General features: G+C 41.0%; 1 protein-coding gene across 12 annotated transcripts in view; it reads left to right on the top strand.

Moving 5' to 3' along the window:
* Positions 1-13,016, top strand: part of TEAD1 (TEA domain transcription factor 1) — a 274,482-nt gene that overhangs the window by 153,810 nt on the left and 107,656 nt on the right. The gene's annotated exons all lie outside the window — the stretch shown is intronic.

Raw genomic sequence — 13,016 nt, 5'->3', positions numbered from 1 at the left:
CTTTTGGTCTCAAAACTTATTAAAATACAGTAATCAAGACAATGTGTAATTGGTGTAAGGGTAGATCAGTGGTACTGGGTTGAGAGTCTAGAGATAAACCATTATATTTATTGTCAATTGATTTTTCTACAAAGGTGCCAAAGCAATTTAATAGTGAAAAAATAGTCTTTTAAACAAATGGTGTAGGACAATTGGATATCTATGCACACACACAAAAAGATCAGTTTAAACTCTTCACACCATACACAGCAATTAGTTCAAAATAAATTGTAGGCCTAAATGTAGAAGGCAAGTACAAAAGCTAATACTAAAACTTCTAGAATATAACATAGTAAAAAGTCTTCATGACCTTAGGTTAGGCAAAGAGTTCTTAGATATGAAACTAGAAACACAGCATGCCAGACTACTTTGTAGAAGGTTTGCTAGCATTGAAAAATTGTCTTTCAAAAAATCTTTAATCATTCAGTGGATGAAAGTGAACACATTATTTTACTATATTCTCTTGTTCCTAGTAAGGTTGAATTGAAAAACCTGATTAACCCCTCGGGCTTCCCTGATAGCTCAGTTGGTAAAGAATCCTCCTGCAATGCAGGAGATTCCAGTTTGATTTCTGGGTCAGGAAGATCTGCTGGAGAAGGGATAGGCTACGCACTCCAGTATTCTTGAGCTTCCTTTGTGGCTCGGCTGATAAATAATCCACCTGCAATGTGGGAGACTGGGTTCAATCTCTGGGTTGGGATGATCCCCTGGAGAAGGGAAAGGCTACCTACTCCAGTATTCTGGCCTGGACAATTCCTATACAGTCCATGGGGTTACAATGTCGGACACGACTGAGCGTCTTTCACTTTCACTTATTAACCCCTCAAAATTATTAAAACTTTGTGGACCTTCTAGCTCTCTGTCCTTTTTCTAATCTACTAGACGTTTCAGGAGGAAATATTTTCTTGGAAAAGAACATAAGTTTGTGGGGCTTTGTACTTTGGGTTACACTTTGCTTATCAACACTGGTTCGAATGGTAGATTCATAGTGTCTTAGCCCTTCTGCAAGGAAAATAGTGTGAGTGACTAGTTTTCAAGAAACTGAACAGCATAGCAGAAGATGGACCTGCAATAATCAAGTGCGATGAGAAATAGTGTAGAATTTGAAATCAACATGCTTGTGTTGAAATCATAGTTCTTACCAGCTATGCAAACCCTGGGCCAGTTGTTTAACCGTATCAAGTCCTTAACTTCACCTGCAAAATAGAGATCTGATAATTACTTCTCTCTCAGGGTGCTTTAAGCATCAAATGCAATAATGTGTAAAGGTTTGTTAGCACTCTATCTGGTAGATAGGAGCCCATTCAGTTTTTTTGTTTGTCTTGTTTTGTTTTGTCAAGCTGGATGGCTTGTGAGGTCTTAGTTCCCCGACCAGGGATCAAACCTGGGCCTTCTGCAGTGGAAGGGCAGAGTCCTAACCACTGGACCGTAAGGTAACTCCCAGGAACCCACTCTTAATGCATATTGTTAGAGTTCAGATTTCCCATCCTTGGGCTTAGAGCTTCCAGAAGGAGGTCCTTCCAGGTGTCCATGTAGGCTTCTCTTCTTTTAAAAGTACAAGTCACTGGAAGGGTTGGGGGTGGATCTTTCTGTCCCTAAAGACAACATGTCCTTTGGGGTCACTGTGTTCCCTCTGGTTTCAATTCATAGAGTGACTAAAGGGCAAGAGGGAATCCCTCTCGTCTCTGAGCATACCTCTGGGTGCTGCCGAGATACCACTCATCAGTTCTGTTGTTATTGTTTTTAGGGCTGTAAGCCTTCTGGATGGAACCCAGTGGATTTTCTTGAGTGCAGAAGAATTAAGTCAGTTGAGGGGAAAGCATTTAGACTTTATTACCTCCAGCGAACCATGCCTAATCCTGCTTTAGCCTTAAGTGAATACATCCTGCCTCTAGCTAGCCTTTGAGTTCTTCACAGGCAGGAAGACTGCACCTTTTCATTCTCTGCATCTCTGAGGCACCTGCCTTGGTGCTGAGCAAACATTCAGCATTCACAAGGTGCTAGGTTTATGCCTGGTGTTTTCTGAGTTTCCAAATAGACCAAGTTAAGGAATTATATTCATGTCAAATGATGTTTATCTGCACAATGTCATTTCATTCACTCAACAACCCTTCAGGGAAGGTTGTGGGAGTGAGAACACTTATTATCTGTATTTTACAGATAGAAAAATTAAGGTCCAGGTAAGTTAATGAGTTGCCAAACAGGATTCAGCTCTTGAGAGAGAGAACACAGATTTGAACTCAGATCTATTGGCTCTAGGTCATAAGGTCATTCTTCCTATCGCTTTATGTTGCTTATGCTGCAGACTGTCGTGTGCATCAGATACCACCTGCTCGATGGAGTTTGTCCTAGTGACAGACCACACATCCCACTTGCTTGTTTTCAGATTTGTAGAAGAAAACCACCCCACCCCCACCCCTGTCCCGCTCTCTCCATTCAGTAGGTTGGATAATGAGAAAAATCCTAGGACCAAAGGTATTTACTCCTGCTCCCCCTCCCCCACTTTCTGGACAAATGTTTATGGATTTGATACCATGTTTTGCCCTCTTTGTGTCAGGACAGCTCAAATGGATGCTTTTGTCACCACCTCTCCCCTTTTGGCAGGAGTTAAATTGTATTCCCTAGCTAATGAAAAAAATGAGTGAGAGAAAATGACATTTTCTGGTAATGGAAAGTAACAGTTGGTGAAACTTAAGTGTGTGTGTGTTTCAGTGAGTAAGAAATTGCCACAGTGGAGCAAGTTGTTAGTTTATGGGGCTGAAGAATGTATTTGCTTGCATCACAATTGTCAATAAATATCTTTAAAAACCCTAGCTTGATTCTTGAGGGCCGAGGGTGCTGCCTGCTGGCGCTCTGGGCTGGAGCTCTCTTCCCGGCGGACACTTGATTCACAAGTACGCTAATTATTCCTTCCTCATCATGCAGCCTGCTGGAACAATTGCCCCGCTTGTTTGGTGCCCAGTGTGGCGCTGGACAGCAGGCCTTTTTATGGAACTGATGGTCTTGTATGTTCATATTGTTCTTTATGTACTTATTTTATAGCTTATGCAGCAGACATTCGAGTCAATTAGCTTCTTGTCTTGCAAACTGGGCGCTGCTGTTCTAGAACCAAGTTAGAAGGGTGTGTCAGAGGGCAACCGGGCTGACCTCCCTCCTTTCTTTTTGTGCTGTGTAGGTTGGTTTCAAGTTACAGCATTTTTATTGGCTCTTCTGTGCTGAACCTTGGTTTCAAAAGCTGGCGTTTGTGAGTTGAATTTCTTAAAGGCATAGCTTTCCTTTTTGCAAAGTTAAAGTTAAGCAATACACAGCCCACCCCAGAGAGGGTGATTTTTTAAAAAAAATTCTCTATAAAATATGTATTTTGTAGTATTTATAGTGTATACTAACTAAAAATACAAGCAAATGGTTTCTCTACTCACAGTTCCTTCACTGGTATCAGAAGTGTCAACCCAGGCTTTGCTATATAGAGTCTTTGTGTCTTCTTGCTTTTCATTTTTTTGGTATAATCTTATTCCTGCTTCATTTTCCCTTCTTTTTGTCCTCATGGTTTTCTTCACTCTGTATTTTTAGGAACCTGCCTCGAACCCTTTTGAAAACAAGTGAGTATCCATTAGTTAGATTCTGTTCTGTATATTCCCACAAACTACTTCAACAGATGATAATGTTTATGGAGCAGAAATTAAATCACTGATTTAAGCTTGTGAGGACTTTTAAATATCGTATAGAAAAATTACCCTCCAAAAACAGAAGGAAAGAAAAGGAAATTTGCCTGCTACCTCCGTCTCTTTCTCCATGGTTTTAGCCCCTCCACCTGATTAATGTGACTGGCGAGGGTGGATGTAGAGGCACCATGTCTCATTAGCACACCCTAGACCTGAGTACAGTAGGCGGAGTTTATATCCGGTGCACTTTGCCCCAAAGGACCATATGGTTCTGTGTGGCAGAGAGTTTGTGTTTACCCTTGAATCTTCAGAGCCTTCTTTGTTGCCTCACCCAAGACAGAAAATAAAAGAATGAACTAGCAAGTGAGCCCACCCACTCAACTTCTCTCTCATTCTGTGTGAGCATCCTTTAAGCCTCACCCGAACCAGAGAACCATCGCCAGGCCCACTGGGCTGTGCCAAATAACTGTGGGGACCACTCAGGACTCAGAGCCCTGGCTCTGATCTGCCACACACTGGTGGTGTGATGTCCACCCAGTCGGCTCACCTCACCTGTCCTGCAGAGATTACAGAAGCTTCTAGGGGGGCATCCTGTTAATATTATAATTAATTCCTGAATCCCTTAGTGAAATCAGCACTGCTCATCTTGTTATTTCTTTACATATTTTGTATTTATCTTGGCAGGAAGTGGACAGCCTCCCTGTGGTTGTCCCACCTCGTTCACTGGGCTGCCTGGGCAGTTTGTTGCTGCCCTCCAGAGCTGGTGCCATGGCCCCTGAGTCTGTGGCCCTAAGGAGAGCTCAGCTCAAACCCAGCCACCCATTTGAGCAGCCTGGGGATTGGCTTCCCCTCATTGCACACCCGGTTACCCCCAGGTCTGAAGATTCTCATGCTCATCTGGGCAGGAGTGAAGGCCCAGCTCTCAGGATCTCACATCGTCCATCGTTTGGGGGAAATGCCGCCTCCCAAGCAGCACAGCCCCTCCCCGTTTGTTCTTAGGTGTCTGCTGCTTATGTGCATTTGATAAACGAGACTGTTACATGTTCCTTCTTTAAAAAAAAAAAAAAAAGAAAATCTGTTAGCACATGCATACTATGCATAAGTTCATATACACCTTTGCTTTACACATTAATTATAAATGAATTAATGTGTGTTGTTTATAATTATATTACGTATACACAGACACACACTGTGATGTATCTATACTTCAGAAGTCATCTCAAATATCACTTCTTCTATGGATTTTTTTTTCCTGCAGAGCCTGCCCTTCCACAGGCCCCTCTGCCACCTAAATAAGGCTTTCTCCTTTCTCTGAATTCCCCCAGTGCCCTGATCTTAAGATCCGCTTTGTTTACCATTAATTAGGTGAGTATTCCCCTCAAACTCCTCAAGGGCGGATGCCAGGCCTCATTATCTTTGTGTTTGAAAAATCTGGTTTTTATATAGTCAAGAAATATTTGTTTGCATTAATTTTTTTTTTTTTAAAGATTCTGGAGACGATCTTTTTTTTAAACAAAAGGAAAATATTATAAGTCTGAATTTGTCTGTAACTACATATATTGGCTTTATTTAAGTTTTGCATTGTACTTATTCTTTACTTATTTCTTATTGAAATTATGCCACTTTGATCTAAATAGGAAGCAAACATTGACACTTCTAATATATGCCGGGCAGGAGATTTACTCCGTCCGATAAACATAAGAGTCAAGAAACCCCACCCTCCATCCCTCCCCGCTAGAGCACATGGGCTAACTGGTCTTAGAGCAGTGTCCTGAGGCTCATAACAAGGGAGTCATAGAGTCCAGATTCACACTCACACCTGACTTTTTCCAGTGAACCACACTGCTCCCCAGTAATGATTAAGCTGGTTACTGTGTACACACAAAATGCATTAGTTTGCAAGTTTTGTTTACATTTCCAAGTGTGTTTATGTGTGTTGGATCTTCATAATTTAGGGGCATTTGAAGAATTGTCTATCCCTAAATTAAAAGCAAGAAACTTAATAAAAAACCAAGATGGAACCTTGTCAGAGATAGTCATTCAGTTAATCTAGATACTGAGCAAGGGTTATAAATACAATATAGATGACTTTTTGATAAAGTGTCCTCAAAGCCAGACTGTTTCTTTAGTAAAACAAGAGAAAAGTAGTCATGTTCCCAAGGCTGTGTTTAATCTATAAATTCTTGGTAAGACCTTATTTTCCCCTCTTTTTCCATTGAGTGTGTTTCCTTCTGGTTCTTGGCACTAATCATTAATAACTATACTGTTGTCACAGCTCAAAACTTTCCTATTGACACTTCAATCATTTTTAAAGATCTTGAATGTTCAACCTTTATAAAGCTAACCTTTTGCACTCTATTAAAATTTAAGAACCGCTTGATTCTCAGTGAATGCCCCAGCTACTGGATCATGAAAGTATTACCTTGTGCCCAGGGCATGAGGCAGTACACTCATTCCTTTTTAACAAATAATAAGAAGTTTGACTTTTCATTTACACATCCTGCCAATTGCTAACAAGTTTCCATCTCGTTCAAACACCAGATTGATCCTAAGAAATTGAAAATATTGATTTAACCCTCTGTCTGATTTGTACTGCAGGCACCTGCTAGCGCGGTCTTAGCACATTACAATTGCTCGGCTGTAATTCCTCAGGGGACCACTAATAACTACCACATCTGTCTTTTCATCTTCCGAAATTATGCTAGCAGTTGTCCAAGTCAATTGTGATTCATTTGATACTGCTCTCCTTCAAGACATATTGCAACCAAATAGACTTGCTCACCAGTAATATATCTGATGACATAGTTAGTTCTTGTTAATTGACAGAATGATTCAGGCTTTTATGGATGGCATTAATTGGTCCCTTGTGTCCATGCTATAATTGACCAGACAGAAGAAGCAGCATTAGCTTTCACCCAGTCAGGAGAGTTTTGAGATGAGGTAAATGTAGTAAGGATGACAAAATGTCTGTGTTTTTAATCAAGATTTTATCAATGAATTGAGGAAAGGAAGATTTGGGGGGAATTCAGATCATCTTAATTATGAACAACATTGCATTCCAGTCTGCAGAGAGGTGCTGAAAGGCTGCTGATATGCCTTCCTCCTGGCCTTCTTATGCTGAAATGTATTATACAGGGCTCAAGTCGAATCTACTATGTACAGAGCAAAAGAGTACTGTGCATGAATTAAGACAGTGAAAAAAAAGAAGAAATATAAACAGTTTTTTGATATCATTAGTAACCGAACAAACTAGGCACATAAAGCCTACCAATGTGGATTTGTCTTGCCTCTTCCTTAGAAAGTAAGTCACCCCCAACCCCAGTGTTTTCTCTTCCTGAAACTTAAATTTATTCCTGTTCCTACACTGCTGAGAAAAGCTTTGGATCACCTGTTCCTGCAGGATAGTTTTTCATGTATAAAAATTGTCACAACCTACCACCACTGTTTATTCCACTCTGTTCTTTTAGGCACACCAAATTACTTATTATGTCCAAGCTCTAATACTGTTTAGCCATTTTAGTGATTCTCACTTATTCCTCAAGAACCCTTTCTGGGTACCCCCTCTGAATTTTTCAAACTGAATTAGCTGCCACCTCTTTGGTGCTTACACACTTGGTTCCTTGTTTCCCCAACTAGACTTTAAGCTAGCCTTGGGCAAGGGCTATATCTGTACGCTTGACACGTGTAATTATGTAAGGACTTAATAAATGCTTGTTGAATTGAGTTGCAGTAGTTATATCTTAAGGGATGAGAATTCCAAGTTTGAATGCAAGAAAGATGACTTGGATAAAATTAGATGTCAAGCAATATGTATTATAGCCAGAGTCAACAAGTGGTTGGCAACCAGTGTTAGGGGGATAATTACAGTTTGGTGTAAAACAAGCCATTTGAGGTGTGAAAGATAAATTACTCAGCTCACATTTGGAGGGGGGAGGATGGTGTGTGAATCACACAGAATAGATTTTCTCGCGTTTGATTTACTTGGACTATTCATCCTTTTTAGGTCATCTGTAACTTAGGCTGGACAGTGGCTGGAACAGATATCCATGGAAGCTTTGGACTTGCGAACATCTGATGCAACCTCCTTTTAAGGGCAGTGCACTCTGACAGACCTGGGCTCAAGTCCCAGCACTGCTGTCCATTAATTTTGTCCTTTGAGTGAGCTCATTAACTGGTCTCAGGTTTAGCTTCCTCATCTGGAAACTGGGAATAATAGTAGTACCTGTCTAATAGAACTTTTGTGATAATGGAGAAGAGAAGTATTTGGGAAATGTGTTGCTCAGTGACTGGTACACAGTAGGCACTTAATAAGTGATACCTGTTACTGATTAAAAATAATGTTTTGATGCTTCCTTCTCAGAGTTCAGAAAGGTGGAGTATAAATACAACTGTGTATGTAGAGGAAATGCTTTATATAGTTTGGGATTTTTACCCTGCCTCTCTCTCATTTTCTAGCTGCATGCAATTGCCATTACCTCTCTGAGATTATATTATCACTTCCGTGGGACTCAGAGCATCATGTGCTCAGAATGTAGAAGAAAGAGGGCACAAGCTAATGTGCTAATACAGCAGTGGCAAATACACGTATGATCAAACCTTGGGGTTTTGTTTGTTTGTTTACTAGAAAGCAGCAGATCCACCATTGCGGTAGTATTTTATTTTCACTGATTTGGGGTAGATTTCTAGTAATGACAATAATTTATTATCCAATCTAGGTCTGACATTTTACAGTTACAGAACACTTTCCTGTTTGCAGGAGAATACATTTGTTTAGCAGTGAGCTTTTAAATGGTGAAATTTATACCGTTAATTGTTGCCTAGATGAATGAATGAATGAACGAATGAATGCCTTAATGTTGCTCTTTGGAGCTTTATTTGAGAATCATAATCATCTTCTTTTAAATTGTTACCGTTCCTGTGATCACAAATACGGGGCACTGAGTGTGGTGTACACAAGGTCAATCAGGTTGATTCCTCGTAACCCATAAGTGGGATCATTACGCTGAGGGAATGGGAATTTAACTTGGAACAGGGAAAAGGCTTAGTAATTTGGAATCTAGCAGACTTTAGGGATAAAGTGGTACCTGAGATCTGAAAAAGAAAATGGGATTTGGGGGAAAGGAGGAAGATAGAAAGCAATTGTTACTTCTTACTAGATTAAGGGGAAAGTGGATGGCCACTTCCACTTCTGTTTAGTGCCACAATAAAAATACAAGTCCTCTCTGTTAGTAAGTAGTCTTACTCTTACAGGTTGGATCAAAAGACTGGTCTTGGATTTATAAGCTTGCCAAGATTTTGTGGATGAGCTGGAACCTGAACACTGCACATTGTCTTTTCAGGGGCAATTTATACCACTTTGCAGTTCCCGACTTCAAGCCTTGGAGGACAACCCATTCTCAGGCCGGGTACTCCGCCTGCTAGTTTCTGTACATTAGGTGTTATTTTGATGAACCTTCACCAAATCATGGATAGAGTGGAGGAAAGGTGAAGAACAAAGTCCCATTTGTTATAAGAAGAAAAAGTAGATCTATTTTTTTCTTTGGCGAAAGTCACCTCTGAAAAGTGTTGTATTATGAAATGTAGTTTCCTTAAATACAGCTAACTCGGCCTAAATATGTGCTTTTTTTTATGTTCAGCAACTAAGCCCAAGTTAATTAACGCTGCACATCCCACAGTGATTCTTTCTGAAGCCAGGTACACTTGCATATACCCTAGTGCATAAAGGCAAACACCTTAATTAACTTACTCTACATCCATAATTCTCTTGAAATTAACTCTTTATAATGTCTAGGCGTTTACACCACAAGCATACCCTAGAAGCTGTTTATAATCCAAGGGGCCGGCATGGTGGGCTACCTGTCATTCGTCTCTTTACCTTGTTGTTGTTCACTCTCTAAGTTGTGTCCGACTCTTTGTGACCCCGTAGACTGCAGCACGCTAGATTTCCCTGTCCTTCACCATCTCCCAGAGTTTGCTCAAACTCATGTCCATTGAGTTGGTGAACAACCATCTCATCCTCTGTTGTCCGCTTTTCCTCCTGCCTTCAATCTTTCCCAGCATTGGGGTCTTTTTCACTGAGTTGGCTCTTCGCATCAGGTGGCCAAAGTATTGGAGTATCTCTTTACCTACTTAGCTGTTAATATGACAAGTAGCCATTCCTGTCACACTCTAAAGCTGTATGCTTGAAATTACTATTAATTTCTGCAATCAGGCACAGTTTCTCTGTACTCCTTTTTTCAAGATGTGTTCATTTTTCACTGAACTCTTACCCTGAGCCTGGCCCTGGGCCCTCAGTAGTGGACAGGGCAGATGTGATTGCTGCCGTAAGTGATTTGAGTCTCTTTGAAAGCTATAGACACATTGTGTTGGTTTGATAAGGTTGCTGTAAGTAAAGACCAGAGATGGGGGGGGAGGCTTAAACAGCAGAAATGTACTTTCTCATAGTTCTGGAGGCTGGAAGTCCAAGGTCAAGGTGCTGGCAGGTTTGGTTTCTCCTGAGGCCTCTCTTCTTGCAGACGTCCACCTTCTCCCTGTGTTCTCCTGTGATCTCCTCTCTGTGTACAGGCATCCCGGCTGGTGTCTCTTCCTTTTCTTGAACACCAGTCATGTTGGATCAGGGCCACATCCTTATGACCTCATTTAGCCATGATTACTTGTTTAAAGGCTCCATCTCCAAAGACAGTCACATTGAGGATTATGGCTCCCACATATGAATTTTGATGGGACACAATTTAGTCTATAACACATGTTAATATTGGTAGTTACCCAGATGGGTAGGTGGTAGTCCCTGTGTGTGACCCCGGCCTTAGTTGGGGTAGAATTAGTGGGAGGCAGGGACTGTGTGAGATGAGACTGACATAGAAGTAGGAGTTGGTCAGGAAGGTGGCGGGGGAGAGAAATAACTTAGGTTACACATTTGAAGGTCCAGAGAATGTGGAAGAGGATGTGGTGGATAGTTCAGTATGACTGGGCTTAGAAATAGTTTGCTTTTTTTTTCAGTTTGGATTTGAATGCTATGTACACATGAATTGTAGTCTTGAATTGTGTCAGCTCTATAGAATCAGTGTTTTTTGTCTTTGGATTTGTGAGCAGTGCTCCATGTGAAGATGGGATGAAGTGCAGTCACCTTTTATCTGTGGAGAGTCAGGGTTAGGAAACTGATGGACAGAGTAGCCTATCCCCGTGTGCCTGTTCTGCTCTTTCTGGGTTTGTCATCCAGCCTCATCCACCACCGACAGGTGCTGCTTCTGTGCAGGTGATGTGTTCCACAGGTGGGTGCAGAAGTGAGATGGGTTGTCCAAACAAAAAGTAGGGGAGTAAAGAAGGGGAAAAGACCCACCTATAATTCCTATCACCTAAAGCCAGGGATGTTTTAATGTGTCCTTCACATGACTCTATTTTACAAAGTTGTGATCATCCTATATGCATATTTTTGTCTTGCTTTCTTAACATACAGCATTAAACCTTTCCTGTTAAATATTATTTTTTAATCCCTGTTATGCTGTACTGAGAAGGAACAATGCAATGTAAAGCAACAATAAAATACCCATTTTTCCCTGTACTAATTTTCTGATGTTCCTAGGGGCAAATATTACTGTTGGAGGTATTTTCTTATTTTATCAAAGTGTTTCTATTTCTTCTTTTGTGACTTAGCTGTCAGTGTTTTTTGTTTTTTGTTTTTTTTTTTTTGAACCATTCTTTCACAGGTGCAGTGACACTTTGAAGGGAACAAAAAGTTGCAGGGGTCTGATCATTCTCTTTCCCCTCACTTAACTGCCAGTGATGAATGCTGGAGGAGGGTGGGGGCCTGCTTCTGTTGGACTGAGGGAGTAATTGTATTCAGATCACATTTACAGTAATGTGGATGAGAAATTGTAATAGTGATGAGAAATGAATTCACTTATAGCTAATTTGGGATTCAGCTAATCTGTCCAGGGTGTTTGACATGTGCCAGAGACCATGCCAACTGATTTCACAGAAACATTCTTTCTCGATCCTTATGACACTTTACAAAGGGACTTTTAGACCCTTTTTATGTATAAGAAAACTGAGGTTCAGACAAATTCAAACGAGTCTCCAGACATACCGGCCAAGGACCCTTCCTTCTAAACCATCAAATCTGCCTTGTATGTAAGATCTGGTACCAGTATTTTTATATAAGTATCTAGTTTAATTTTGTGTTGGCCTCTGGAATACCATGCCCAGTGTTAGGCTGCTCCTTCAGGAGGGTATTGAGAGATGAGGATACTTGCTGGCCGTGAAAATGATCCTGGGGGTTGCCTTTGGGTGGACTGATGATATTAGGCTCCTTCTGTCTGAAAGAAGAAAGGTGAAGGGAGTCATCAAGGAAGCTTAAAATCACAAAAGGTGTATGTGGATTTATCCAGTGTTTTCCTAAGTGCTGCAGTGTAGATGTGTTTAGAATTACAAAGAAGGACTTGTAGAACAGAGTTACATAATACATTTCAAATTTTATTACTCTGTGTATCTTAACAGCTGAGGTTTAATTGGCACAGACATTCTGTGGTTGAAGGAATGATCCATAGAGAACGGTTCAGAGATTGAACGGTTCAGCGAAGCTGTGTAGTTGGAGAGAGGCTTCAAAGTGTTTGAAGTTGAAGTTATAGATGGAGGACCACCAGACTGTCCTCCAGCAGATCATAGTTGCCCACCTGGGCCAGGCCGGGCTGGGGGTCAGAGCAAGAGATATGAGCCATCACTGTCCCAGTAGACCACGCTTTATGGGGTAAAGGCAAGGATTCAGGTGACAGCTTAAGCCATCTTTCATGTTTGTGGATTTGCTCAAGTTTAGTCTTTTTGCTTCCTGTAATCTCTGTCATGTTATCTATCCAGTTAAAAAAGAAGATATTTTATTCTTTCTCTTCAAAGCTCATGGAATTTTGAAAAATCTCCTGTCACTTCATGATATACAACATGCCTTATGAATTCCAGTAAGAGAAGTTTTGGATTCGTGTGACTATGGGACCTTCTTTCAAGAAACTTTGAATACATTCAGGAGGAATGTGTGACAGACAGGGTTTCACTGTTGAGGGGCTTGGGAACCTTGTATTGTCCTCGGATAATATTGAATGTAGACAGTGCTCTGAAGGGGGTACCCAAGTGGTGCAATGATAAAGAATCCGCCTGCCAGTGCAGGGGACACATAGATGCTGGTTCAATCCCTGGGTCGGGAAGATCCCTGGAATAGGAAATGGCTACCCATTCAGTATTCTTGCCTGGAAAATTCCATGGACAGAGAAGCCCACTGTTTTTGGGTTTATCTTTGCTTCAATTTTCTCAGCTGTAAAGAACGTT

This window comes from Bos taurus, chromosome 15 (genome assembly GCF_002263795.3).
Source record: "Bos taurus isolate L1 Dominette 01449 registration number 42190680 breed Hereford chromosome 15, ARS-UCD2.0, whole genome shotgun sequence".
Lineage (NCBI taxonomy): Eukaryota > Metazoa > Chordata > Mammalia > Artiodactyla > Bovidae > Bos > Bos taurus.
The sequence above is the reverse complement of the archived record's forward strand: the minus strand, read 5'-3'. Positions and strand labels throughout refer to the sequence as shown.